General features: G+C 47.9%; 1 protein-coding gene across 1 annotated transcript in view; it reads left to right on the plus strand.

The window, feature by feature from the left end:
• The first annotated feature begins 5,443 nt into the window (after positions 1 to 5,443).
• CAMKK1 (calcium/calmodulin dependent protein kinase kinase 1) overlaps positions 5,444 to 27,016 on the plus strand; it is a 90,750-nt gene continuing 69,177 nt past the window's right edge. The window contains exon 1 of the mRNA XM_057410744.1: positions 5,444 to 5,464. The gene's annotated coding sequence lies outside the window, so the exon portion shown is untranslated. The remainder of the gene's footprint in view (positions 5,465 to 27,016) is intronic.

The following is a 27,016-nucleotide window of genomic DNA, read 5'->3' on the forward strand; positions in this document are numbered from 1 at the left end:
TGCAGCTCTCCAACAAGCTGCAACCAGCAGAGGGGACTGGAAGACCATTTCACACAGGCAAGCCTGGGGAAAACTCAGCTGCTAAAGATTAGACGAAGAGAAGCAAGAGTGTTCAGGTAACCTTTCACATCCACTTAAACTGGGTCAGTCTCCAGTTAAGTCAGAGCTTAACCAGTGCAAGGCTGCAGGTAGAGCAGGCGGTTGTTTCTGCCTGCTTAATCTTTCAAGCTGCTTGTAATGAAAAGCCCCTACTCTTTCCTAGGAAGTATTAAAAGGCAGAATAGGAAATTAAGAAAAATGCTACTTGTAAATGATCCCCTGTAGTTCCTATTCAAAACCTCTGAGTTGGAATCCCTAGAAGTCCCAAAATTGCCTTAAAAACCGTGGGAGGGTTTATTTTCATGTCCTTGTTTGTTGGTGTTTTGTTGTTTGTTTTTTTTGTAATGCACCATCTGTGGGGGTCCTTTCCTTTGCTTTTCATTTCTGCAACCAGCAGAAGGAGACACTGTAATTCCCATTCTTTCACCAAAACCAGCTCCTCATCTAAGCCAGGGTCCTAGAGCCCATGGCTTTCAGGTGGGGGCCATTCAGACCCATAGCTGTCTGGTCTGGAGGAAAACCAAGCAAGGGTCTGGTTTTAACATACAGTGGTCCCTTCTGTGGCATGAAAAGGCAGGGAAGGGCCATGGCAACAGTTTCTGTCCCTCCTTTTGGCAGAGGGGCTGGAGCTGGGGCACAGGGGTGGGAGAGCAGGGAGGAAGGGCTGGTCTGATCAGCCCCACGGGGGAGCCTTTGCTGGCATTGATGTCCTGTTTCAGTTTGCTGAAATTCAAGCCGAATTACTGAATGCAGGATAGCACACAACATCTAAAACACTGATAAATGGGATTCATGGCAAGTTTATGATTTGCCCTGAGAAAGGCTGCACCATGCATGCACCTGTGCTGCTGCTGAGCTTGTTGCATGGAGGTCTTTCAGTGCAAATCCCAGCAGGAGGTGTGGGTGACCAGCAGGACCATCCTGCTGTCCTCTTTCTTTGCCCTGATCTTGCTTTTAGGGTCAGGGAAGAATTTCCTGGGCTTGGCATCTGTTCTGGTCAGAAAATGACTATATTTAAAGCTGTAATAGAGCATCCAATGTACTCTGCTGCTCTGTGACTCCTGAGCAGTGAGCTAAAGTGTCACAGAAACCCAAAGGGATTTAGCTATCAAGTGAAGACTCCTTCAATGACAATTTGCTGCATTGCTTCCTATTTACCCTGTGGCGATTGAGGCTTGGGTTGATTTAGTGTTTATTTCTTTAAACTCCTTGTTTAATTGCATTTTGGTTTTAACACAGTTATTTAGCTAATAGAAAAATACTACTTGAAAGGGAACCTTAAGTAAATCAAACATGCCTCCGGTCCTTTCAGACAGAAAACATGCAAGAAAGAATATATATTCTCCAGCTAATCATTAGAATATATAATCTCCAGCTAATCAATCTCCTTATCATTACAAACATCACCAAAAAGCCCTTGTATGTGGTGTTGTCAGGGTCTAACAGAGGACTCTTGTGTCAGTCATGGGTGTTAGATGAAGAGAGTGAGCCATGAGTGCAGTGTGACTGTTCCCATTTCACAGAAAGGAAAACCAAGGTACAAGCAAATAATTGCTGAACATGCATGCAAACGTGGTGAGCAGGTTCTGCCTCTGAGGAGATATTGTTATCTGTGAAAGTTACCAGGTTTTCATCCCTCAGGCATGGTTACTCTGACAGAAACCAAATGGCACAGATATTCCAGAAGAGCAATTGCAGAAAAACTTACTTGACAGCAATTATGCTGCTTAGTGATGATGCAGGGATGAGGAATTACATTTCAACCTCTGCAGAGCTGGCAACATTTAATCATTATGTTTGTGCACAATTCCCATCACAATGGGGCTCTGATTTCCACCTGGGGCTTCCAGACACTATAACAATGCAAATTAAAAATGAAGAACACTGTGCTATCTCTACTATCTCTAAGCCCACTCATTCTTTCTCTGGAACAGCAAAGTCCCTTTTATTTCCAGTCCTCCACTTAGGACATTATTGGATTTTTCCCTAAAAAAGCACCTGCCTTTCTGGATGCACTACTTCCCTTTCTCTTTTGATGTGAGAAAGCGTGTTTTCAGTCAGATAAATCCTCTGGCTGACACACAGTGAAACACTGACACGAACATTTATGTCCTCACAGCACTAAAGGATGCTTTTATTTCCTTCTGTCCCAAATATGTGCATTCTCGAGCTAGATTGTGCTGGGTGGCAAAAGGACCCTCTCTGTCAGTAGAGCACTAGACACCTGCAGTTCAGTCAGCACTCATACTCCCGGTGACAGTACGGTTGTTACAGCTCATTTTCACTGCTGCCAGCTCTGCATTAATTACGCCACACTATTTTCTTTTGATTTCTTTGGTGAAGATCTATTTCTAATTGCTTTATTGCCTTATTTTAGAAAGTGTAAAAGCCAACAGTGTCCCAATGGATTCTGAATATAACAACGCTGCAGTCAAATGATGGGCTTTTTAGCGGGGGTGAATCAAGATCGTTCCAGTTAACAGAGCTCTGCCCACTGGTACCAGGCATGGATCCTGCTCAGATTCGTGGCACCAGAAAGAGATTTAGCCCAAGCTGTTCTTAGAAGAAATGATGGGTTCAGCTCTTTTTTTACCTAAACATACTTGTGAAATGCCTGGGGAAATGTCAGGTCTCCCCCTCATGACTGTAACTCAAGGACAGGTTTTCTGGGTCCCTGCACCCAGAAAACACATGGGAAGTAACAGGTTCCAAACAACTACATCTGACCATTATTGAACAGAAATACCAAAGTCTTCTTTTAATGTTATAGCCACCATGGTCTAAGCATCAGAGACATTTGGGGCTCTTTTTGCACTGGTTATTGCTGCTCTGTAGTGTAATCATCTGTGTACTATGAAAAATGAAACTGAGGCACATGCTTCGTTGTTGTCATTGTTGTTCTCTGGAAAAAACAGCAGGTTCTGACTGGGAGTAGCTAACCAGGTTATTCCACTAGGTCAAGTGCTAGCAGTCTCTGCCAGAGGCGATAGTCTCAAACCCTGATGCCGGTGCTAAAACTGCACTCTAGACGTCACTGGTGATTTAAACTGCCTAATGCTAAAGAAGACAGGTCCTTAGGGGACAATCCTCAGCACTTTCCTAACAGTCAGCATCCTCTAGGCAACTCAAAGCCAAATGTGAATCAGTCCAAATGACTTTGGAACCTTTGAAAATACTTCTCAGCAGTAGTTACAGCAAGAAGAGAGGAGTTTTACTCATTGCTCAAGAGATGCTAAGTTGAACATGTATGAACAAGGCTCTGCTTGATTGAATTGCAAGCCCATGTGAAATACATTAGTATTTTATGTTATGTATGTTATGGTCTTTCCAAGCAACTCTCATGCCCTGGAGCCATAGGAGCAGTCTCTCCATAGACGCAGACACTTCCTGAGTCCTTAGGCTCTTCTACCTGGGCATCCAAGGAGATCACTGGGGCTTTTACTGCTCAGGGCTTGAGGAGGCTTTACTTTACCTCATGGATATATCCAGGGTCCACCATGGCCAACAGGCAGCCCAGAAGCTCAGGCTGGTGACTGTCTTGAGAAAATATCTAATCAGTGATCATTAGCTAATATCCTGAGATGCTGGAAGAAGGCAATATCTTTGGAAGCCTATGGCAGGGGGGTTGGAACTAGATGATCTTAAGGTCCTTTCCAACCCTAACTATTCCATGGTTCTAACTTGAGGTCATAAGCACTCCGCTGTCCTGTTACAACCACAGAATTGTTAAGCTGGAGAAGACCCTGAAGATCATTGGCTCCAACTGTTAACCCAGCACTGTACTTCTCTGGGCAGCCTCTTCTGGTGCTTGACAACTCTTTTGGTGAAGACATTTTCCTAATATCCAGTCTAAACCTCCCCTGGTGCAGCTTGAGGCCATTTCTCTTGTCCTATCACTTGTTACTTGGAGAAGAGACTGACTTCTACCTCACTACAACCTCCTCTCAGGTAGTTGTACAGAACAATAAGGTCTCCCCTCAGCTTCCTTTCCTCCAGCTAAACAACCCCAGCTCCCTAATGATTAGCGTATCATCTTAACCACATTTTGATGCTTCTCTGAACACAGTGACAATCTGGGTCACGTTTTTTGGGATGGGAAACAAAGTTGGTAGTAAACCACACGCTGCACACAAGCTGTTGAGTTGCTTTGAGGTATGAAACCCGTGGTAAGAAATACATTTGTTTCTAAAGCAGAGGATTATTTGAGACCTACTGAAAGGCAATTTTTATCTGCTTGTTGTCCCAGCGGGAAGGAGCAGCAGTCTGCAGTGGGTTGAGTCAGGATGTTGATTTAATCCAACTCTTGCTCTCTGGCTAAAGCCAAGATCCCCTGGTGGGGACCCTGCTTGTCACAGCGGAGCCCAGCGAGCCTGAGCGAGAGTCACTTATCACAAAACCAACATCCTCAATGAATCCCACAGGAAACACACTTCACAGCTGGGCGCAGGGCTGCAATGGGAACCCCTCAACCCGGAGGCAGTCAGCTGCGAGCCAAGTAGGTAAAAGAGACTGGGAGGGAAATATAAAGCCAAGGCATGAGTCATAAAACATAGGAGGACATCTGCTTGTAGGAATTCCTTGAGCGGTGGCAGTGGAATTAGCTGGTGTGCAGTGTGTGCTGGGTCCAGCCTCAAACCACGACACAGTGTTTCTGCCCGCTGCCTTCAGGCTTCAGAGCATGCTTGTACATAAGGGTCAGGGTTGACTGTTAGAGCCTGGATGGGGGGACACTGTCCCATGCCAGCACCCCCGAGAGCAATTCCACCCCGCCCAGGATGTGTGAGGTGCGCTCCCACCGCCGCCCCCTCAGTGCCAGAGGAGAACACGCTGCTCTGGCACCAGGAGAACCACCCACAGCCCAGCCACCGGTGACCCAGGGAGCAGCCACCGGCGTGCCCACACCGGCTCCGTCTCACCCCATCCTTCTGCCTGGCACCACTGCCCCAGGCCCAGCGGAGCCTGCTGATGCCGGCAAAAATCCCAGTGTCTGAACCCAGGAACCTGCCCCCAGCCCCCCCAGTGCTTCAAGTGGGCACCACACAGCCCCGAAAAAGGGCTGTTTTACCCCAAAACGCGCGTCTGGTCAGGGCACGGCGGCAGCCCCAGCACCGCCTCACCCTCACGGGCAGCGGCCGGCGGGAGGTGCGGCCGGCGCCAGCCAATGGGAGCGGGCGGGCGGGCGGTTCCTTACGGCCCGCGGCCGGGGACGCTCGGGGCCCGTGCGCGGCCAATGGCGGGCAGCGCGCGCGGCCGGGGAGCAGCGGCGCAGGTGAGCGGGTGGGCTCCGGTCACCTCAGCGTGAGGGGCCGCGCTCCCGCCCCGCTGCCGTCCGGGACCTCGGCGGCCGCTCCCCGGCCTGGAGCAGGTGCAGCGTGGCGGGTGCAGGGCGGGGGGGGAGAACAGCCGGGTTTGCTCCGCGGGCAGCGGTGCGGTGGGGCAGGGCGCGGTGCGGTGCGGTGCGAGCTGCTGTTATCGGAGGCGGTGTGCGGGGGTTCTCTCAGGCCGGTGCTGCCTCATCCCCCGGGCGGCGCCGGGCAGCCGCAGCTCCCGGAGGGGTTGCTTTTACCGAGCCCAAAATAAATGGGAAAACCCAAATCCTTAAAGAAAATCCCGTGATTTCGAGCAGTTTACTCGCCGCACCGCTCCGTTTTCTTGAGGGGGGCAGAGGAGGTGCGAGGTGTGGTGAGCTCCGTGCGGGTTTGTCACAGCCTCCCAGCCATTGCTGCCCTTGGGGACCACTGTGAGCTCCTCAGGGCTTGGGTTGTCTCGGGGTCAGTGCTTCGGTCTGAGCTGCCCTCGCACGGTCTTAGAGCACACGCCAGGCTGGCGCGAAGAGGATTTGTCTTCCTCCCTATGCTTACCTTGCTCTGAGGTAAATAAAGCGCAGCTCTCAATGGCCTGTGTGCAGTGAGCGGGGAAAACTGCTGATCCTGCAGGGATACAGCTTTCTTCAGCGGCTCCGGTGGAGCTGAAATTGACAGTCTGTTGTAGTTGTAACTTAATGGGATAGGTTTTGTTTAATGGGAACCTTGCCTTTCTATTTGCAGTAGTCTGTGGTTGAGGTTAACAGTGCCACTTCCCATTGTGTGTTAATTTCCTCCCTGTGAGGCATCTCTGGCAGCTTCAATTTGTTCTGGTGTTTGACATGGGATGGCTTTGAAGTGTTGCTTTTGAAACTGGATAAGGCAAGCAGGGAGCTATTATCTCAGTTGCTTGGAGAGAAAAACCATGCTGGGGCCGTGCTCCAGCATGTCCCTGCGCAAGGCTTGGCTTGCTGTGCTGCACCCTGTGCTCAGGCTGGGGTGTGTGGTGTGACTAGGATTAATCTCCAGACGTAGCAATAAATGCTTTCCTGGGCTTGCTTCTTCAGCTTGTACCTGAGAAGGGCAGATCTTAGCAACCAGGACCATAAGCACCAAGCACCAGCCTCTTACCATTCTGGCGAGGAGTTCAGGTATGTTATTGTTTGATACGGTGTGAAGGCTGGGCTTTAAGACACAGTAGGTACTGGGCTACTGTGTACTGTGTTCACGGGTGTGAAAACCTTCAATCTGGAGCTGTCTCGAGCTATTTCTTCTTGCTTTTGGCATGTCTTGGGGGTTGAAGCTGGAATGCTTGAAGTGGGACATGTGTGTGCATATGCTCCCAGGACAGTTCATAGCCCAGAGAGAGTGGGCAGAGCTGCTCATCCAGCTGCTTCTGGCACTGAGCCGCAAGGAGACCTTGCCCCAGAGAGCATCAAGGTGCCCCCACCACTGCACACAGCCTGCTGGTTCTTTACTTCTGCTCTGGCTTTCAAATCCAAATTAGGGTGTTTGTTAAGCGCTAGATGTCTTGCCTGATACAATTAATTGTCCTTGTACTAACCAGACTTTCAAGGCTCAGTTTTCTTTTGCTAGGGAGAGACTGTGGCATTTCCCTTATGGGCTCTTGTGTGGTGGCTACAGTGGGAATCCCGTCAGCCTACAGCAGAGGAGGTATGTAGAAGGACAGTGCAGCAGTGTTCTGTTTGATGGAGGAAGAAGCTCTGTTTAGGTAGCAGTCACCACAAGTGCTTGTGTGGTTTAGACCTTGGCTGGGTTTGAAGAGGTGGCACTGTGCTATGTGTCACTGTACTTCAGCCAAGGATCTGCTTGCCAGAGTACAGCATCTCTTCTTGCTGGTTTTAGTTCCCTGCAGTTACTGAAGGGTGTTATGAACCCAGTCGTTTGTGCCAGCCTCTGCAGACAGAGGAGTCCTGTCTGAAAGCCAAGTCTTCTGTTACATGTCAGTCCTGACCTTAGGAGAGCCTTTCTAGAGTCACTGCTACCTGGGAGCAGGGGGAGGAGAAACCTCTTTAGTAAGAGGGTTCAGGAAAAGGCTGAGGGTGCTTCATGGCTTCTGCAGGCTATTAGCAGGGTAGCTCGTGTCTCCAGAGGCTGCATCTGCCTGCCTGAGGGGCAGAGAGGATAGATCTGATGCAAATCAGAGTGTGCCAAAGAAGTGGAAGAGAAAGTGTGTGTGTGTTAGTGAGGAGCTCAGTGTGAGGATTTTCTGTGCTGGAGTTGTAGGAGCAGTTTGTCTGATAACATCTGAAATCAATATGTGCAATTACTCTGCTTTGAAGATGCCTGGAGAGAGCATACCTATTGCTGCCCTAAAGTGCAGGTGGCTGGGTCTGTTCAGCAGCAAAAGGCACTGACAAACACTGGGTGTGAGATGAGGCAGGCTTTGCTTTTGTGCGAGTTTCTACCCATCTCTAACTTGGGGTGGGGGATTTCTTCCTGCACAGCCTCTGCCAGATGTTTGCTGCTGCTCAGCCCTGCATTGCTGCTGAAGTTTGGCCGTTGGAGAAGACAGGAAGCTGAGACTGTTCCTTTGCTGAGAACCAGTGAAGAGGCAAGTTACCCCTTTGTCTTTTGGATGAAAGTGAGAACTGGGCTGTCAGTGTGAAGCCAAATATAAAGTCTGTATGAGATAAAATGTTGTTGGCTTGTACCTTGAAAGGTAGGACCTTGGACACATCTGGGGAAAACTACCTCTACAGTACCCCTTATCAAAATCCTTCCTCTTATGTCATTCCCTTAATGGTTTCTTCTCTGTTCTTCAGTCCTTTATTTTTTGGCATAGGATGTCACTTGCTTTGGGAAGCAAGCATCCAACATGCAGGGCGGTGACCCATCAGCAGAAAATATGTGGTTGAAGAAATGAATGTGGGTGGCTCTTTGTAAAAGCAGTGGTGATGATTGAAGTGTACAGAAGCAATTGCTGACATACTGCAATCATGGTGGCAGATCTGAAGGTCAGGTAGAGATGTCTGTGATAGACAAAGCATTGGGTACAGCAGATAAATGAATGATATCAAATAATGTCAGGTAATCAGGCATGTTTTAATTAAGGTAGCAGTTAAGCTGTGGTTGGAGAAAAATGTCTGAAATCTAGAGAGGAGAAATGCTGATAATTCATAGATTGGGTAGGACACTAATCTGAAAGATACAGGTAGGAAGAAGGTGCAGTGACTTTTCATGGGTGAGTGGGAGGGTGGTTGCTGACTTGTGGTGGTAGGTGAGGTGTAAGTATACCTGCATGTTTCTGAACATGTAAGTATACATGTCGGTTTCCTTTGAAACTGATATGTTTCTCAGGCTTATGCAGTTCCCAACAGGAAGGACAGAGTCTTTAACCACAGGAAAACATGCTCAGTTAGGAACATCTGCACCAGATCGGGATGTGACAGAAGTGTCAAGAAATGGAGCTGCTCAGGCTCTGGGCAGAAGTGGCAGCCCTGCACCAGCTGTTGTCATATGCCTCAGGAGCTGCCCATCCTGAGGATGGGAGCTCCTGGTGTTGGTCTGGGTGAGAGGTAGTACCTGGGGACAGGCACAGGGAAAAAGCAATAAAACCAGAGATGTGGTGAAGCAGTGAGGTCTCTGTGGGTTCCTAGGGGAGGCTTATGCCTTTCTTCAAGAGTTGCTATCAATTACCAACTGTAGCATTGTTTTCCAGAATGAAATATCAGGGCTATCAAAAAATCCATCTGTAAATCTGACACAACCTTTCCTATTTTCCTAGTTTCCAGCTACTGTGTTGCTTTCCAGTCTATTTTTTCCCTGTACCCTATGCAAATACAGTAATTTTATAGACTTCATCATTAATGACAGGGTCAAACACTGCATAACTTGCATTCTAACTTGTTTAGGAATTTGCAGTCTGGATTTGTTAGTCACTTTTCCTACTGGGTTAAGTCTTTAGAAACATTTTCCTGTTCCGTTGCTGTTTTCAGTTTTGTTTTTGGCTGAAGTGATACGGACAAAGGGAGAAGCATAAATATGTGTGAAGTGCATGACATTGGAGAATTTTCTTTATTGCTTTCACGTGCTGGGGTCCCTGGATGGAGAAGTTCTGAGAGGCCAAAACTTTCTGAGGACACAGTGGGCAGAGGCTTGTGGCTGAAAGGGAAGGCTGTCCCATACCAGCTGTGGGCTTCTTAGCCCAGAAACCTGCTGGTTTAGGGAGTGAACCTGGCTGAATATGAACCCTTGTATTTTATTTCTGATGGCATCCAGTGCATGAGCTGAGTCATGCCTTGTGGATAAAGGTGTGGTTTGTTGAGGACTTGTTTCTTTTGGGTTGCTTCCCTGAGCAGGCATTATTTTAGGGTGAGTACCTCTGAAATTGTTGTAGTTCTTTCTGCCAGAAGCCGTGTGGGATTAATATAGCTGTTTTGTCTCTGGGGTGGTTTCAGTGTTTCTGCAGATTGGTGTGTTCAGGGAAGGCTGTGAAATGTTGTGATTAATTCTTCAGTATTGTTCAAAGTGTATAGTGAAGTTGTTAGCTAGTTAACAGTGACTGCTCTAATTATTCTAGTGTGAGTGTAAACAGCAAGGTTGTGATGTGCCACTGTCTGCTGGAACAGCACTTGAATATATGTCTTTGAGACATAGACATCCTTTCTCTTTTTCTTATTCCCATGTTATGCTCTGCACAACAGCCTGTGTATGTCTTGAACAAGCAGGAAAGCCATGGAAGTCCAGCCTTCCTTTCTGCCGATGCTGGAACTGAGAGGCAACTGCTCCCCTGAGATCAGTGGAGCCAAATTCATTGCCTCACTTTTTTTTTGCTACCTTCTGCAATTCCCTCTTTCCAGTAGTTTCCACTCACACCAGTGAAGTGAGGAAGACTCCCAGCCTTTTCAGCTGACAGCAGAGCCTATTTAGAGTCCTTGCTGCAGAGTAGAGGTGGAGCAGAGGGTCTGTATTAAGCCATCAGGAGCAGAGAGCTGTGTGCCAAGGTGGGAGGAAGAGAGCAGCTCCCTGAGACCTGCAGTTCCTCTGCAATATCCTGTGAAGGTTTCTGGGGTGTGCTGATTGTTTTTCTCAGCCAAGTGGCTCCATAACTGTGTAACATTCTGAGGACGAGGTATTAATGACACATTTTGGATGGATGTTAGGTCCCTGTTCCAGTGGGGAAGATGTTCAGGGCAAGACTCCTGGCTTTGCACAGCTGTGCAGAGAACATTTTCTTCAGAGGAAAAAAGTCTTCCCTGGTATTCTCGCTTTACATGGACTTCTGGTATGGCTGTTGAACTCTAAGCACGATATGCAGAAGCAAGTCCTACAGAGCCACAACAAAGCTTTCAAGGGAAAAGGATGACTTGGTATGTAGGACATAAAATTAATGCAAAGAAGACTCATTCAGTTGTTTCCTCTGGCTACAGATTTCCTTGGTAACCTAGAGCTCCAGTTCACAGATCGACCCAAACACTGAGTGCTTAGCTTGAGTGTTAAACTAGGAGCAGATGTGAGGGGCTCAGCTGGGTGGGAAAAAAAGAGGGAATAAAGAAGTGCTGTGGAAGCCCAGGCTGAATAACACTTTCTGAGGATGTGTTAGTGTTTTTGTGACTGTGGTGAAGGTGTAAATCAGTCGTACCAAGGTGTGAGATCATCATACTCCAGTGACCTGGACTGTAGAGCCTACATTTGACAGTTTGGTACTGTGCTGGGGCAGTGCTCTGCAGTCAGATGCAGTCCATCTGGTGGCTTGTGTTCCTCAGTTGTCCTTCTGTTGCAGAGCTTACTCACAGTTTTATCTTGTGCTCTTGAGTGCAGCAAAGCTTGGACCAGCCACCCCATAGTTTGTCTTGGGTTTGCCCTACTTTTGCATGTTATACATAATAACTCAAAGACTGTTTTGCTGTTGATCCCTTTTAGTCATGAGAGACTTTATCATGGGGTCTGTCTTTTCTTCCACTCTCCTACTCTAGGCAGTAGTTCAGGTTTCTGTTCTATAGAAATGAGTCCTAAAACAACAAAATTGCTGGTGAGGACAGGATTTTTTTTTATATGCAAGTATCATGAACACAGCCTCATGAAGCCTGCAGTTGCAGACTGTCACATCTAGAGTAGATAAAGCTGAAGGACTCGGGTAACAGGAGGAAAGAAAAAGTGCCAGCACAGCTTTGCAGAGTACTGTGGCATGCACACCTCCCTGAGGCTGGCTCTCATTACCAGCTCCCATGCTGTTGCATCAGCTCTGTGAAGTTACTCTCAACTAGCTCCTGCCTTTGTGCTTCCTCACTATGGTATGGCAGCATGCTGGCATTGCTGGAGCTGTTCTGCCTCCAGACCTCCTCATGTGCTGGACACAGCTGGTGGTCTTAGTCTGATCTGCTCCTCTGATGTGTGTTCTCAGAGAGAAATTGGGATGTTCGAAGGGACCCCTGCTAGAAGAAGATCTGTAGCTGTTGCTTCATGCTGGGTGTCTGCTACCTGACCCTCTCCTCCCCTCATACAGCACATGGGGCCTTATCTGTTCATGGAAAAGAAGCTGGAAGATATGTGAGCTGCCTCCTTATTAGGAGCCGGGGATGGATGCAATCTGGGGATGAATCACAGGGAAGGAAGCTTCCTTACTGCAACATGTGAAAAGTGATTGACAGTAGCATGAAAGAAAAAGAATGGATTGTCCCCTCAAGGGAGTTGAGTGCGAGTGCTGCCTCAGAAAAGTGTATTCTATTTCTTCAAAGCTGTCCTCCCTCTCTTTTATGAATGGTTACAGACCAGTATGGAAAAACTGGGAGGGAAGAAGAGAGAACTTGGTTTGGATACTGATGATACAGAAGGCAGTAGCCCTGTGCCAAAGAAATCAAGATACTTGAAAGTCAGCAGGACCTGGTGCAGTGTTCCTGTAACAAAAGTTATTACAGTACACATGCATGACCCAACCACTTGGACAAGTGAAGCTTTAACTTTGGCACTAATGCCTGCTCTTGTTAATGCGGTCTGGGTAGTGCTCTTCTGTATATTGTTTGTGCCTGAACCAAGGCCTCAGTCTGTCTGTGCTAATGATGTGCCTGCCTCAAGTGGCAGTATGAGGACAGAAGATTCACCCATTGACCTCTTACTGATGAGATGTTTTGATGCTGAAGTCCAGATTGACCTTTCTGTAGCTTGACTGACAAAGGTTAATAATATCTGAGGTTCCCAGCTCTGTGAGGCAGTGCAAAACTGACCCCGAGATGAGGGGTTTTTTTGTCTTGCTGTGTCATCACCTCATCGCCAGGCTGAGAAATGGGCCTGGACATGTGGAAGATGTCTCAGTGCAGCTTTGTCAGACCAACAGAGGGAACAGAAAAGTGTGCCTCTGCCTCTGGGCGGGGGCATGACATTACTGCTTGTGCAGAGTATGATTTTTTGGAATGCTGAGAACAAGGTCCTCTGGCTCAGCTTCTTATGTGCACAGCACTGGCAGAGGAAAGGCTGGGGGAGTGTGAACATCTGAGGAAAGAGGCAGAAGGGTTTTATGCAAACTTGAGAGGGCTTGGAGCTTCTACAGTGCTGTCAGGTCAGTCTAGTCCATTTGAGGGTGTGATATAGGCATTATGTCTTGTAGTGATGGTCATGAACTTAAGTGCTCTCAACTGGCAAATCAGGCTGCGTTACTACTGTGCACTTCCATGTTAGAGAGATCAGGCACCTCTTTGAGCATGTTTCTGTACTCTGAGGCTTCTGCATTTTGCTTTCTCATACAGTATTGATGTGCTTGTAATTGGCCTTGAAGCCAGACTAAAAAGGCATGGTTTAGTCACAGCAATTCCTGGGAGTCCAGTTGCTTCCTACCAGATAGATTGATTTAAGTCAGGCTGCAGGACAGAGCTGGCTTTTTTTTGTTATTTTTTTCAGGGTTTGCTGTTTCCAAGGAGCCAAAAAGTGGCTCTGCTCCATGCAAAAGCCACTGCTCTCTGTCTGCCATCCAGAGTGATTATCACAGATGCAAAAAGGCAATCTAAGGTTATGCCCCACTTGTGAGAATTGGTTCTTCTGTGGCATGTCCTCCCAGCCACCAAAGGAATGAATGAATGAGCAAAACCAGTACAGCTTTCCCTATGCTTGTCCCAACAGCTGTCTGCTTGGCTCCTTGTTTCTTGTGTTAAGAGCATAAACTTCACAGCAGGGATAAGTGCTCTCTCTGTAGAGCATCAGACACAGGTGATAACTGTGTCTGAAATGCCACAGCAATGGAGAGTAAGTCTCCAGGTCTGAGTGAAAGAGCTGCAGATGTGCTGGGGATGTGAGGCTGAAGAGCTGTTTGTTAAAGTGATGTGTCTGATTTGACTCCAGAGTAATGTGTTGCTGGGCTGCTTTTGGTTCCGTTCCTGCTCAGCTTCCCTGGGAAGCCCTCTCTATTCCCAGAGGTGTCCCTCACCCTTGCTGCTTTCCGTGATGAGGCTGCTTGCCCTTTCTTGCTGCTTGCAGTAGGTTCACCAGCCTCCTGCTAGTGGCATGGCTGCAATGCCAAGGGATGTTTGAAGCTTTGCAGTAAGCTGAATAAAACCACCTGGATTCATTGAGGGTGTGTTGTAGTTACTGCAGTGCTGCGAGTCTCATTCCACTAAAATCTTGTGGAGGAAAGAAAACCTTCCAGAGTGTTTAATATTCCATGCTCTTTAGGTGTGAATAAATATTTCCTTGGCCTGAAACATTCTCCTGCTGTGAAATCCATTCCAGTCTCTTTGTCTAAGACAGCCTCCTTCTTTCTCTCTTCTGTGCCTCAATTTTTATTAACCTAGAAATGTGCTGACACTTCACCATCAAACTGTTTTCTAGCATGTTGGGGAGCTCTGCAGAGTGTCTTTGGAAGTTGTTTATGTAACTGCATGCAGGAGAAGAGGAACGTGGTTCAGAGTTGTTCATGTCCTGGGGAATTTGCTCTTCCTAATGATGGCTTTCTGCAAAAGCATGAGAGCTCTGTCCATGTGTGTCTGTTCCCTTCTAAAAGAAGGGTACAGGACTGGGGAGTCAGTGAAGAAAGATACTTCATCATTGTGCTCTTGGCAGTGCTCACTCCTGTAGAGAATCCCTCTCCCACCGTGCAAGTGTGCTGATTTGAGCCTCTCTGAAGCTGTCTGTTCCACTGTCATGACCTGCAGGTAACTTGGTGCCTCTGCAGTCCTTGTTCTACTTTCTTGGCAAGAAGGCTGTGACTCATACAAAGTGTCTTCCTGCTGCACTCCCCAGGAGGCAGAGCTGGCTAACACTCTCTCATAAAAGAGCTTACTTGTTCATCTGTGGGATTTCTGCAGTCCCCTCATTTGGTGGCGGATGTGACTCCTGAGGGGCAGGAGGCTGAGTGAAACTCAGGTGACTGCACTGCTCAGGATGGACCGAGCTCCTGCCACCAGCTGAAGGCAGCTTGCTTGTACCTGGACAGTTAATACCTTGAAGCAAAGTCATCCCAGCCACTCCTCGTTGCAGGCATGGAGAAGCACGATTTCCAGCTGCAGCAAAGTCCTTCACCTGCTCTGAACCTTTCTGCAGCTTTGGTACCTCCCAGGCTGAGCAGTGCTGGCAGTTGGGAACTGTGGTGTCCAGGCTGAGGCACTTGTGATTGGCCTGCTCTAAGGCAAATGGCAAATCCACTTGGGCTTGCCACATCTCTCACACAGATGCTGGGGAGCATCAACTCCTTCCCCTGGTCCTGTGTCTGGCCTGCAGTGTATTAAAGCATACATTTGGGTGGGCAGTCTCTCTCAAACTTTTCTGGCTACAATTTTGTCTTCTTGGAAGCTTGTAATTTTCTAGCCTTTCAAGCCCACCTCCCAGAGAGCATGGGAATTGTAAGTCTTTAGACAGATAATAAGAACGATGTAATTAAAATCCTTAATTTTATTTTTTCTTGTTGGAGTTTTTTAATCCCTTTGATTTAAAGGGTGGTAGTGGGTAATTGGATTCTGGGCCAGCCTCGCAGAGGCAGCCAGGGGGGAAGGGACTGCAAATGAGCCCAGCCAGGAAATTGCACATTTAAATATAGTTCTTGGTAGGGTCAGCAAAACACCCAAGGGACAAATTAAGAATAAAATTTCTGCTGTAATGTGTTCATTTAGCTCCAGACATCATCTTAAGAGAAACAAAAAGGAAGCTTGAGAGAGAGGGGAGCAAATTGAAGGGTAGGTGTCCCTTCTGCATTACAGTACAGCGTGTACTGCTGCAGGTCTCTCCCAGGCAGTAGCATCCTTCTGTCCCCTGGCTGATGCATTGGCCAATTCCCAGAAGACAAAACACTGAAGGGAATTTTCGGGTTTGGGGGCCTGGTGGTTTCACTGGGAGGTGTAATTCACTGGGAGATGTAATTCATACTTCACATAATGCCGTGGGGCTTATGTTGTTATCAGCTTTGGCACAGGTTGCCTGGGTCACGCTGTTCATCAGGTGGCAGGGAGGTGGGACCAGCCATGACCTTGTTTGCACTGTTTGGGTTATTGGGGGACAACTTTCCCTGTGAGGCTGTTGCTTTCTTCCCAAATGGGTGAAATGCTTCCTACTCCCATGGGTACTGACCTGAACACCAGAACTGATGTACTGGGAAGATGATTGGAGTCAGTGGCAGGAGGTGGATTCAGCCTGAATAAAGGGAATTTAGGGAAGTGCATTTGTCCCTTTAGAAATCCTCAGCCTTGTGTTCTTCCTGTTGGGACCTGTGGCCCCTTCAGCAGAGGGACAAGATCATTGTCCCTGCTGTGGACATGAGTGAGGAAAGCAGTGTGTAAAGCAGCCAAAGCCCAAGTTGCAGGACACAGCCTATCTGGAGTAACCCCTGGCCGACAGCCAGCACTGCTGTTGAGTTTGACTAATGTAGGAGTTAGTTTTCCAGCCCTGTTAGTCCCTTGATTTTTGCATGGCTGATGGCACATGCAGCAGAGCTCACCTACTCCTTGGTGGCACTTCAAGAACAGGCTGAATTAGACCTGTGCAATTTGAATTTCTCCTTAAGGCTACTTGTGGAGATGCAGAAGAACAGCTTGGTTTGTGTTTCCCAGGACCTCAAACCCAGCCCTCTGTGCTCTCCCTTTTCTTTGACCGTCTCCCCAGGGGAAGGCTGTGGATTCAGGGAGGCAGAGCTTGTCAGGAAGGAGGCCTGATCCTGCATTCCTCCCCTCTCTGAGGGGCTGCAGAGTTGTTGGCTCTTCAGTGTAGCTGGATTAAGATTTCACCAAAGCTTTGCACCCATGAAGAAGCATTGGGGAGCTTATTAGCTCACCTTGCCTGCAGCTTTTCAGAGCTCTCTGTATCCTGCTCCGGGGTCCAAATTAAGAGCTCCATGTACAGCCAGGGCATGGTATTTAGGTGCCTTTAAAACCTGCTGGAGGCCTGTAACTGGGTGCCTTTCACCATGTCATTTATAAATGACATACAGAAATACCGTAGCATCATAGAGAAACAGTTGAAACCTTAACTTTGGAAAGCTCCAAACATGGAAGGCAAATGAAAGGAAGCATTAAGGAGGCAGTGGCATCTCTTTTTAAGTCTGGGGTTGTGACCCATCTACTGAGGGGTCAGTATGTCACACATGCTGTTATATTGTATGAGCATTTTGAGAAATCACACCTCAGATGCCCTGTGTCACTTGGTAGGGTTCTCCCTAAACAGACATAACAGGCTTGTTTGTGTGGGTGCTGGTTGGGGTTAGACTTTCCAGGGAGTGAGTTTAGCACCCAGTTAAATGCCCTGGCCTTTGGGGATCATTTATGTCCTGGCTTCGGTTGGGATAGAATTAATTTTCTTCCTAATAGCTGGTGCAATGCTGTGGTTTGGATTTAGGATGAGAATAATGTTGATAACTGTCTTTATCTCAACCTAAGGATTTTAACTCCCCTCCTCCCCTCCATTCTCTCCCCTATGGCACTGCTGGGGGGAGTGAGCAAGGGGCTGAGTGGTGTTTAGCTACCAGCCAGCTTCAACCCTGACACTTCTGAAGCTCTCTAATTCCTGCTTTGATTATAAGCTCTTGGAGCCAAAGCTTGCCTTTCAGTGTGCCTTACAGCATTAAGCACAGCGGGCAGTGAGATCTGTATTAACTGGTGGTGTTGCCAGGCTATTGAAAAGTTACAAGAACCTGGCCAGATTTTCAAGTGCTGGTCTCAGCTTTCTGCCTGGATGTCAGAAAGGGGAAGGTAATTACAGTGTGAACCAAGGAGAACAGCCTGGCCTCAAGGAGCTGTTGTTAAGGTTCTCCTCAGGCCCCAGGTCAGCCCATGTCAAATCACAGCTGCATTTAACTCTTCATTTCTTCTTCCTTCAGTTAAATTACTGCTAAGAGATTTCTCACAAGTATAGCCACCTTTTATACCAGTGGCTGTTTTCTTTCGGTAATCCTGGTTGGGATGGGATTGCAGAAGTAAGTTGAAGACAGCAGTTGCTCCCCTTGCCCTTCCTTCTTGCTCTGCACAGAAGCATTGGCTTCCTGCAGCCCCTGTGCTGGGGTCTGCCATGGGGCAATGAATGTGTGTTTCTGTGACTTATCCTCTCTGACACCGTGTGAAATGGGTGGTGGGGATGCCCCAATCTCCCAGTGTGGCTGGCAGGTATGGCTCAGATAGTGCTTTCTGTGCAGTGCTGTCACATTGCAGAGCTCAGTTCCCTGCAGTGCTGTGGCAATTGAAAATGTAAGTAGCCTCAAAGTGGTGGTAGACAACTTCAGAGTTGCTCAGGGCTCACCAAGTGACTGCTTGAAGCTGGGAGGCAACTCTGAATTCTTCCTCAATACCATTACTGTTTTTAAACTCTTCATTCCTGCACTTGTACCCCTCCAATCACCCACTGCTGGCCCCTCTTGGGGACAGATGAGGACAAGGTGGATATGTGGCCTGACTCATGTGGTTTTTCCTAGACATGATCTGCTGGCTTGTCTTCTAGAAGTTGTTGACCTATGTCTCAAACTTGGTGCTGGTTCAGGAAGGAAAAGCAGTCATGAGGCCATAATGAACGTGAGCACAGAGTTTCATCGTTGCTTCTTGCAGTTCCTTCTGAAGATGGGAGGACTTGGTGGCAGCTGGGGCCAGGAGGTGGGACTTGAACCAGGTAAATCAGAGGTAAATCAGAGCTTGCTGTAAAAAGTACATAAATTATTCAACCTGGTTTCCTTCTGAAAGGAAGACAAGCTAGATACGCGCAGAGCATCTCTCTCTGTCAGTCCTATCTGCTACCCTGCCACCTATCAGCTTCTGGAGCGTTTTTCCTTCTGGACTCAAGTGTTTTGCAGTGGTTAAGATTTGGTGTGATTTTTTCACAGGAATGGATGGTTGGGTAGAGGGAGATGTTATGGAGAGGGAAAGGTCAAGGGCTTCAGTCAGCAATTCTGCTCATACCAGAACCAGCTGGAAAAAGATCCTCAGAGGAGATTTAATAACTGGGGAGGATAATGGTGAAGTACTTCAGAATATTAACCAATGCATCTAACTGGCTTAATGAAGCTGGGTGCTTGGGTTCTTTTTTAATCAAACAGATGGTCAAAACATTATGCACAAAAAATGAGATCTGAATACAATGAACACATTTAATTAGCAAATAGAAGACAGAGGGAGGATTTGTTTTTCAACTTGAGAAGGGAGAGATTCTTCTTCAGTGAATGCTCAAAAAGAGCCTTAAATGCTGAGGTTTCTCCCAAGTCTGACTGGTACAAGTGTTACTTGTAGTGGTTTGGGGGTTTGAGATGGCAGTCAGCCTGGGGGTGGCTGCATGTGGCAGCCATGCCTCGTATCAGTGGCTGCTTGCTGCAGGTTGGATTCCCTAAGAGCAGACTCAGTAGCAGTAATACTGCTTAACACCCTGCTCCAAATCCTTTTACCTAAGTGTTTACATGTGATCACCTCTGTTTTGCAGAAGGGGAAAGTGAGGAAGCAGTAGCCTGAGGTTAACCATGGCATAAGTTCATACGGTGCTGGTCCAGGTGCCCTCAGTATTCAGAAACCTGCAGAGCTTTTCACTGATGTCCTACGCTTGTGTGATTTGTGCCTGGAGTTTCTGCAGCCACCTATGTGCAATGCTGCTGGCCCCAGTTAGTGAGATCAATTCCTGCCACTGATTTCACTGGCCTTGCTGCTTTGCTGGCTTCTGTCCCTGCTGGTGCTCGTTACAACATGCACATTTTATAATCTCTCTAACCAGCTTTGCTGTGCCATTGAAACCTGGTGCAAATCAATGCCTTTCTTCTCCAGACAGGAGACTCCCACATGAACCTCAAGTGTTTCTGTAGGTGTGTAACATAGACCCCAAGTCTTGCCAAGGCTGGGAGCATTTGCTCCAGTCTAATGTTATAAGCCATTTTGATATTAAGCCTATAATAATAACACCTTGTAGCTAAAGATTATGTTTTTTACCACTGGTGACTTACTCAGCTCTGTTCTATTGAGGCAGTGTTTAACAAAAGCAGAGACTTTCCCAGACTATAATTAAACAGAACTCAGAGAACTCTTCTGCTTCATTTCAGTGCTGTGTTGCTCTACAATCTCATCTCTGGGGGAGTTATAAATGGAACTTGTGCTCTGCCAGCACACAGCCCAGGCAGGTCACTGTTCCCTGCCCAGATGTGCCTGTCCAGATGTGCCCAGTGGTGTCCCAATCCTGGAGGGGCTCACGTACCTAAGGACACAGCTGAGTGGGTTCTTTGCTTGAGCCATGTGGCCCATTCTAGTGGCAGCTCAGCTAACACAGTTTACAACTGAGATCTGGGGTGTTAATTTCTACCTGCTTCCTTTTTTGTTGCTAAGGTTGGTAAAAGAGCATTTGGAGTCTGATGGCTCAGTGGTTAACAATTAGATGCAAAGTGAAGACTTCACTTTGAAGGCTCCTGCTTTCTATCTTAGGAGGTGTTGGTGAGCAGATGGTGCTATGCTCTGGCTTTGCTTATTGTTGCAGATTATTTGCCAGATAATTTTTCTGACTAATCCTTTGGCCTGGAGGCTGTTTCAAATCCGGGAGTCAGGTTTCTGCTCAAAACACTTGTGTTTGCAAATTCTACAATCTGTTCCTGTGCCTGCTTGCTCATGTCCCTGGGAGCAGAAGACTGGGTGGCGAATGTCCTCTGCTCCACGGGAGAGGGGCAGCTCCTAGAGCTGGGACCTCCCTGCCAGTAGAAGGATGGAAAGTAGCACCCTCATGCCTTGTTTGGGGCTTGTTTTATATTAAAGCATGGTATGGCTAAAGTCCTTGGCATCACTACTATCAGAGTGACCACCCCTGAGCGGCATGGTGTGATGCTGCACAGCTTCACCTCTGCAGAGTGGCAGTTGGGTGATTTGCCTGTATGTAGCAGGGCAGAGTACTGGTAGCAGCACTGATGGGGTTCCTGCAGCCACAAGCACAGGGCTCACCCTGCTCAAAGCCTGCTGTGATTACTATTTTTTTCCCCCTCGTCTCTGGCCACCTCTCCCTTTTATAAAGTAAAAATACACTCTTGGCTGTCTCTGGAGAGCTGCCTGCACTAACTGCTTGACTGATTTATTCTAGTATTTTAACATTTACTGGATTTACATAACAGCCAAACAATCTGTTTCAGGAGTTTAATATAAACCCAACTCTAGTGAGTCACAGCCATGTTAGCAATAATGCAAAGGGAGGCAGCTGGGGGAGTGAGGAGGTGACTTGTTTCTGCATGGGAATATCTGCCTGCCTGAAATATTCCTGACACCTCATAGCTGAGTGATGCTGCCAGTTCTCTCCCATCAGAGATTAGTTCTGAAGCTCTGAAAGAGCAACAGGAGCATCATATCAGTGCTCCAATTGCTCATCTTGGTGGCCTTTCCAGAGCTATGCAGGCAGTGCTGTGTGTCCCTCCTGGTGTGTTAGGTTCCTTTACCTGGTGCATGCATGCTTGAAAGAGAAGGAGCATAACTATGAAGGTGGTGAAACACCGGAAGAAGTTGCTCACAGAGGTGGTAAATGCTCCATTCCTGGAAACATTCAAGATCAGGTTGAATGGCCCTCTGAGCAAGCTGATCCAATGGAAGATGTCCCTGGTCACTGCAGGGGGTAGGACTAGATGACCTTTAAAGGTTCTTTCCAACCCAAAGTATTCTATGATTCTATGAGAGCTGCAATATAAAACCTGTAGTGCTTGCTTTTTCAACTAAAAACCATGTAGTCTTTGCTTGCGTCAGAACATTGTGGGTGAGGTCCTCAGGGTGTCAGCAAGTGGGATGCTGATGTTTCCAGCACATCTTCCTGGGATATGATGGCCCATGTGGATGGTTTTGGGGCTTGAGTGGATTTGAGCCCAGGGGGGCGAGAGCTGGCCCAGGCATGAGCTGGGTGAGCAGGGCTTGTTCCTTGGGGGCAGCAGGAGTGAGATCCATCCGGATGATTAACAGTAGGCATTTCTCAAAGCATGGTGTGTATCCTGCAGTTTCAGGTCCTGTCCAGGCAGAATAATTCTGGGACTCCCTCAGTTGTCTTGTACACTTGTATGAACGCAGGAAAGTTCCAGATCAGCTCCACCGTGGACAGCCTGACCCTGCCTGCTCCAGAGGCTCTGTAATGTGGTCAAGTGAAACAGTCTCCAGCTTGAGCTGTCATTTATGAAAGCCCCAGGCAAGAGACAGCAGGAATGGAACCACTGGGCTCCCATTGCTGCCTGTCTTAGAGGTTGGCTCCTGAGCAAAGCAAGTGCTTGCAGCTTGCTTATTTGAATTCTTGTCTTTAGAATGGAAATAAATGCTGGCTGATGAGATCCATTACAGCACTAATTTTAGAGCATGCCAAACACTATGAAATTGTTTTGTCTTCAGTCTCACTTCTCTTCAATCCCCCCACCCCTGAATTTGTGAAAACAGCCTTTGTGGTTATTCTGAATGCCCCGTGATGTCCCACTCACCAGTATCTTCAGGCATTCTCCTTCCAGCCCTCTTTTATGAAACTTCATTCAGCCACTTGACCCTGCTGCTATGAAAGCTCTCCGGGGCTGCAGGCAGCTGTGTTGGCGCAATGCAGGCAGTGAGCACTCAGCCAGCCAGTGTGAGATGCCAGCAGAGCCCCCTGCAAGGTTGGGGGGAGCAGGGAAGGCAGCACTGGAGTGGAATTTCTTATCCTTGGGCACCCTGGGCTTTATAAGTCTTTCCAGCCCCAACCCAGCCTGCTTTCTCAGTGAGCAAGAGGGAAAACAGGAAATTCCCCCTGCTCTGTTGAAGAGTTTAAGAAGCAGTCCCAGATCCTCAGTGTTTGTCCTTGGCACTAATGAAAACCTGAGCCGATGCTCAAGAGGATGGAGCAGGCAATGAGTTAGGGATCGAAATCCTCCATCAGTGCTGCAGGTAACAGCGCACGCTTTAGTGCTGCTCCTGACTCACAGTGTTTAGGAGAGACTGAGCTGCAGATTAAAGCTGGTGGCAAAACTCCAGTGGCTTCACCCCATGCCATTTCCAAAGGCTCTCTGGAATATGCGTTTCATGAGTTTGGCAACCAGACATCCCTGGTGGCAGCTGCTGTGACCATTAGCAGACTTGGTACCTGCCTGGGGTTGGAGGCTTGGAAATCTTCCCTCTCCTGCCCCCACCTCCCTCACCCTTCTCTCACTGGGAGAGCCCAGCCTGCTGGCAGTAGCTGTATCCCTCAAAAAGAGCTGTCTCTTGCCCTGCTTCTTGTGCTGGAGACATTTCATATCTGAACCCAAGGTGTTAGCCCGCAGGAATTCGGCCGGCAAATGTCTCTACAGTCGGCCTTGGTGAACGTGGCTGAGATAAACCCTTTACTGAACTAAATGCAGTAACAGCTAATCCCTTGGAAACAGTCACCTGGGCCCTGCATGATGAAAAGAGGCTTTGCTGCTCTGATTAACAGTGCTGGCAAGAACATTAACTCACTTTTCTTTGGAAATGAAAAGCACCTCTCCAGGAGAGTTTAAGGGATTAGGTACCAGCTGTAATATTAAGGTAGGTTTTTTTGCATCTTCCTTCTAAATGTCTAGTGTAAAAGCCCATTCAGCCCTGGTCAATGAGTGATTACGGCTGAGCATCCCAGTGCTGTGGTAGAGAGGAGACTTGATGTGGCACAGAGTCCAGTGTGAGTGTGATGTTACCCAATGAGTTTCCCTGGGAGGGCAGCAGCGGTGAGCACCCGCTGCCTGTGCTGGGGTGTCTTACAGGGCACCAGGGCTCAGTATTGTAACTGAACCCCTATCAGACTGGCCAGCCCCTGCCTGAAGGGCTGAAGCTCATTTAAGCCTTGCTAAGAGCCAGATGACACTGACCTTTTCCAGCCCCTCTTTAGCAAATGCTGAGGCTGAAGGCTCTGGAGAGCGTTCCTTCTGTTTTGACAACTCCACTTTCTTTTCTAGGGGTGATCTGCTGATTTCTTTGCTATTTATTTTTAACACAACACTTGGTTTTGAAAACCTGAACTAGAAATTCCATCTACAGTCAAAGCAAAGCACTTGGACTTCAGTGAGGGGCACTTTGGGCTGCATGTTTCAGGCCAGGCTTTTATCTTGATGCTGGTTTCCATGAGGCTGCACACCCAAGTTCTGCCCGGACCAGCGAGCATCCCATGTGATGGTTGCTGATGAAGGCTGTTGACCAGCAGCCTGGCCACCCAAACGGGCTCAACCAGTTGTATAAAATATGTCTATAAAGTAATGTAAGATTGAGAAAAGATTTAACATCTGTATGAAGTATTTGTTGTTCAGAGCAGGCTCGCGTGCTCAGCACACTTCCAAAATCCAGTCGCCTTTCAACCTTTCTCCAACTGAATTTTCTTTCTGAATTTATTTTAAGTAAATAGCACAGAGTTAGCTTGGAAGGGAAAAGATACAAGTGTTACTGTTCAAAGTGTGCTTTGCTGGTTAGATATGGGAGACATCCAGGAAATGAGCAAACCCTTGAAAGTATATGTATTATTTATTCTTGTAGCTGATTAATCACCACTTGAAACCTTTTGGTTGATGTTATGTCTCTGTATACACTTCACCAAGCTGTGCTCCAGCAATGTATATGCTGGCATTTGTCCCAGTTCAGCATTGCAGGAGATGAGTACCACAGCTGATTTATGGAAGTAGGGAGTTTGAGCAGTGGAAGATGACAGTGTGGCACTAGGTGAAAGCATCGCTGAAAGTGAGAGACATCTGCAAGCAGACAGGACCCAGCACCAGGATGAGGAGTTGCTGGCCCATTTTGTGGAGAAGCAGCAAATTGGGGTCAGTCTGTCCGTATCTATATGTGATGACAGTTGGGAGTAAAACTTGACTCCCAGGCATTGCGCTGTCAGCAAAGACTTGGGCTCCCCACTTCTACAGCTGTGATTCCTCCTCTGAACTTGAATAGAGAAGTGCAGAGTAGTTGTTTGTCTTACCTGTTCCAGCTGTGCACCTGGTTCTGAATCCATGGGCTTGCTGGGCATACTGTGCAGCAGCCTGCTGGCTCCACGTCCTCCCTCTGCCTTCAGCAAAGTAGGTGCAGTGCTCAGTTGCAATGGGTAGAATCCCTTTCCCCTTGCTACTGCTGGTGTAAGCAGAGGTGGCCCCTTTCCCCCAACACTGCCCATCCCTGCAGGGATCTACAAGTTTGCCGAATGCTGCAGTCAGAAAAGTTCCTTTCGTCAAATGCCTCCTCTGCAGGAAAGGAGTGAGGGGGCCTGGAGAGGAACGGCAGAGTCATAACAGAGATGCAGGGAAATACTTTTTAGGGAATGAATAATGTTTGGTGCAGAGGTGGCAGCGCTGTATTTCATTCTAATTTGGGGGTTTTGGGGAGCAGGTGACTGACACCCCACGAGGGTGCAGGATGCTGTTCCTTAGCAGGCTGACATTCTCACACTCCATTTACCTGTTGGCACCCCTGTGGAGGCGTCTGTCTTTGGATGCCACTAACCCCTTTTCCATAGCACGTCCCTGCAGCCTCTCATGGGAGCTGGCAGCACACGAGGAGCCCCATTCAATCCCCAGAACCCCACACTTTGGGGTTGTGCTTTGTTTTCCTTGGCTGTACCTTTGCACTGGTGAGCAGGAGCCTTCCTGCTCTAAGTCCATCTGTGGCTTGTTGCTGATGCCCTTGGCACAGCCCAGCACTGCCTAGCCCTGAGCTGACAGACCTCATCAGCTCCAGGCTCGCTCCTGTCAACACATACATTTTTACATACCTTGCATCATCCCAAGCTCTCCTCTCTCGCTGTGGGTGTCATCTCCCTGGCAAAGGACTGCTCTTGTATGTGGGTTTGGTGCCTGGTCTGCAGCTGTGTGGGTCCCTGCACACCATCTTGCCCAGACCATGCTGGGTCAGGGGCAGCAATTCTGGCACCAGGGCTCCTCTCTCTCCCATACTGGCCTTCCTCAGGAGAGAGGGACTGCTAGTCCTACCCTTATGAAAAGGACCGTTAAGAGTTTCATTTTGCTAAAGTATAAATTTCAGCCAAATTCTTCCTCTTGTCCCTGTCCTCCTGTGTATGTTAAGTGCTGTGAGCCCAAGCAGAGTCTCATTGCAAAGTAAACTGAGGGCCTGGGGGCTTAAGTGAGCCTTTTGTTACTGCTGTACAGGGCTTATGCTACGAACAACAGCAGAGATTGAACCCAATCCCTGATGAGCTTTCCAAGAGTCTGATTAATCTGTTGAACAATGGATCTGAGGTTTTGTTTTCATCTTTTTCAGAGAGTTAAATCTGTGTCCCTTTCAGAGTAGCAGTGGATCATGTCAGCACAGCAGTGTTGCTTTCCTAACTGGCTTCAGGCTTATCTCTATTATGTGAAGGGTTTGCAAGAGCACCCGTCACCATGGCATCAGAATGCTTCCTGTGCCAAAACTGCTTGATAGAGACATACATAGATGTATGCACACACTTTCTGGGGTCTGTTGGAAAGTGAGAAGGCATTCTGCTGGAAGATCATGTTCTCGCCTGATTGTGCTCCCCAAACAGTTAGCTTTGCAAATAGCTCCTTTCTGCTCATGCTGGTGTTATGGCTCTGTTCCACATGCCATTGAAGAGAGAGACATCTTTCCGATGAGTTTAGGACCAGCCCCTGTACAAGCAGGATTTTGCATTTCTGTTGTTTATGGTTCATCCTGTGGGGATAGTGGTGTGCAAAGACAGAGTCGGTGACAAACCCTGACTCAAAAGCTTACTGTGTAAAGGTCAAGATACAGCAAGGGGAGGACAGCAGGCTGGGGAAGCAGGGGAAAGAGCACATTTTTAGCCAGTCAGACTAGTGTCTCCCCTGGGCAAGCCACAAATGCTCTGTCTGGCTCTGACTTTCTGAAAATCACAGCAGCAGTCTGGGGAAATGAGATGTTTAAAGTGAAGATACTGATGTTGGAGGGAACAGATTTAAAGGCTGCATGGCACAAAACACATATAGAGCTGAAGGAAGCAGGCTACACAACGTGCACTCGGGGAAAGGTTCCACTGTTTATAGCAGAAGCTTCTTCCTCTCTTGATTTCACCTCTTCTCGAATGCACTCAGTGATTGCTTTTCATGTATGAATGCTTGTAAAAATGAAGCTTCCTAAACAAGCATCAACTGTTTATACAAGTCAGTGCTCTGGTTGTTTAAAAACAGAGTGGTGATGAAGTTGCCTTGACCACAGTTGGCAGTCCTCCATGGAGCAGAGCTGGTGGTGGGACAGCGTGTGGTAACTGCACACAGCTCCATCCTTGGGGAGCTTTGTTGTCACTGACTTCACTAA

This window comes from Pezoporus wallicus, unplaced genomic scaffold (genome assembly GCF_028554395.1).
Source record: "Pezoporus wallicus isolate ANWC-B61680 ecotype Strahan unplaced genomic scaffold, APGP_CSIRO_Pwel_v1 contig_8705, whole genome shotgun sequence".
Lineage (NCBI taxonomy): Eukaryota > Metazoa > Chordata > Aves > Psittaciformes > Psittacidae > Pezoporus > Pezoporus wallicus.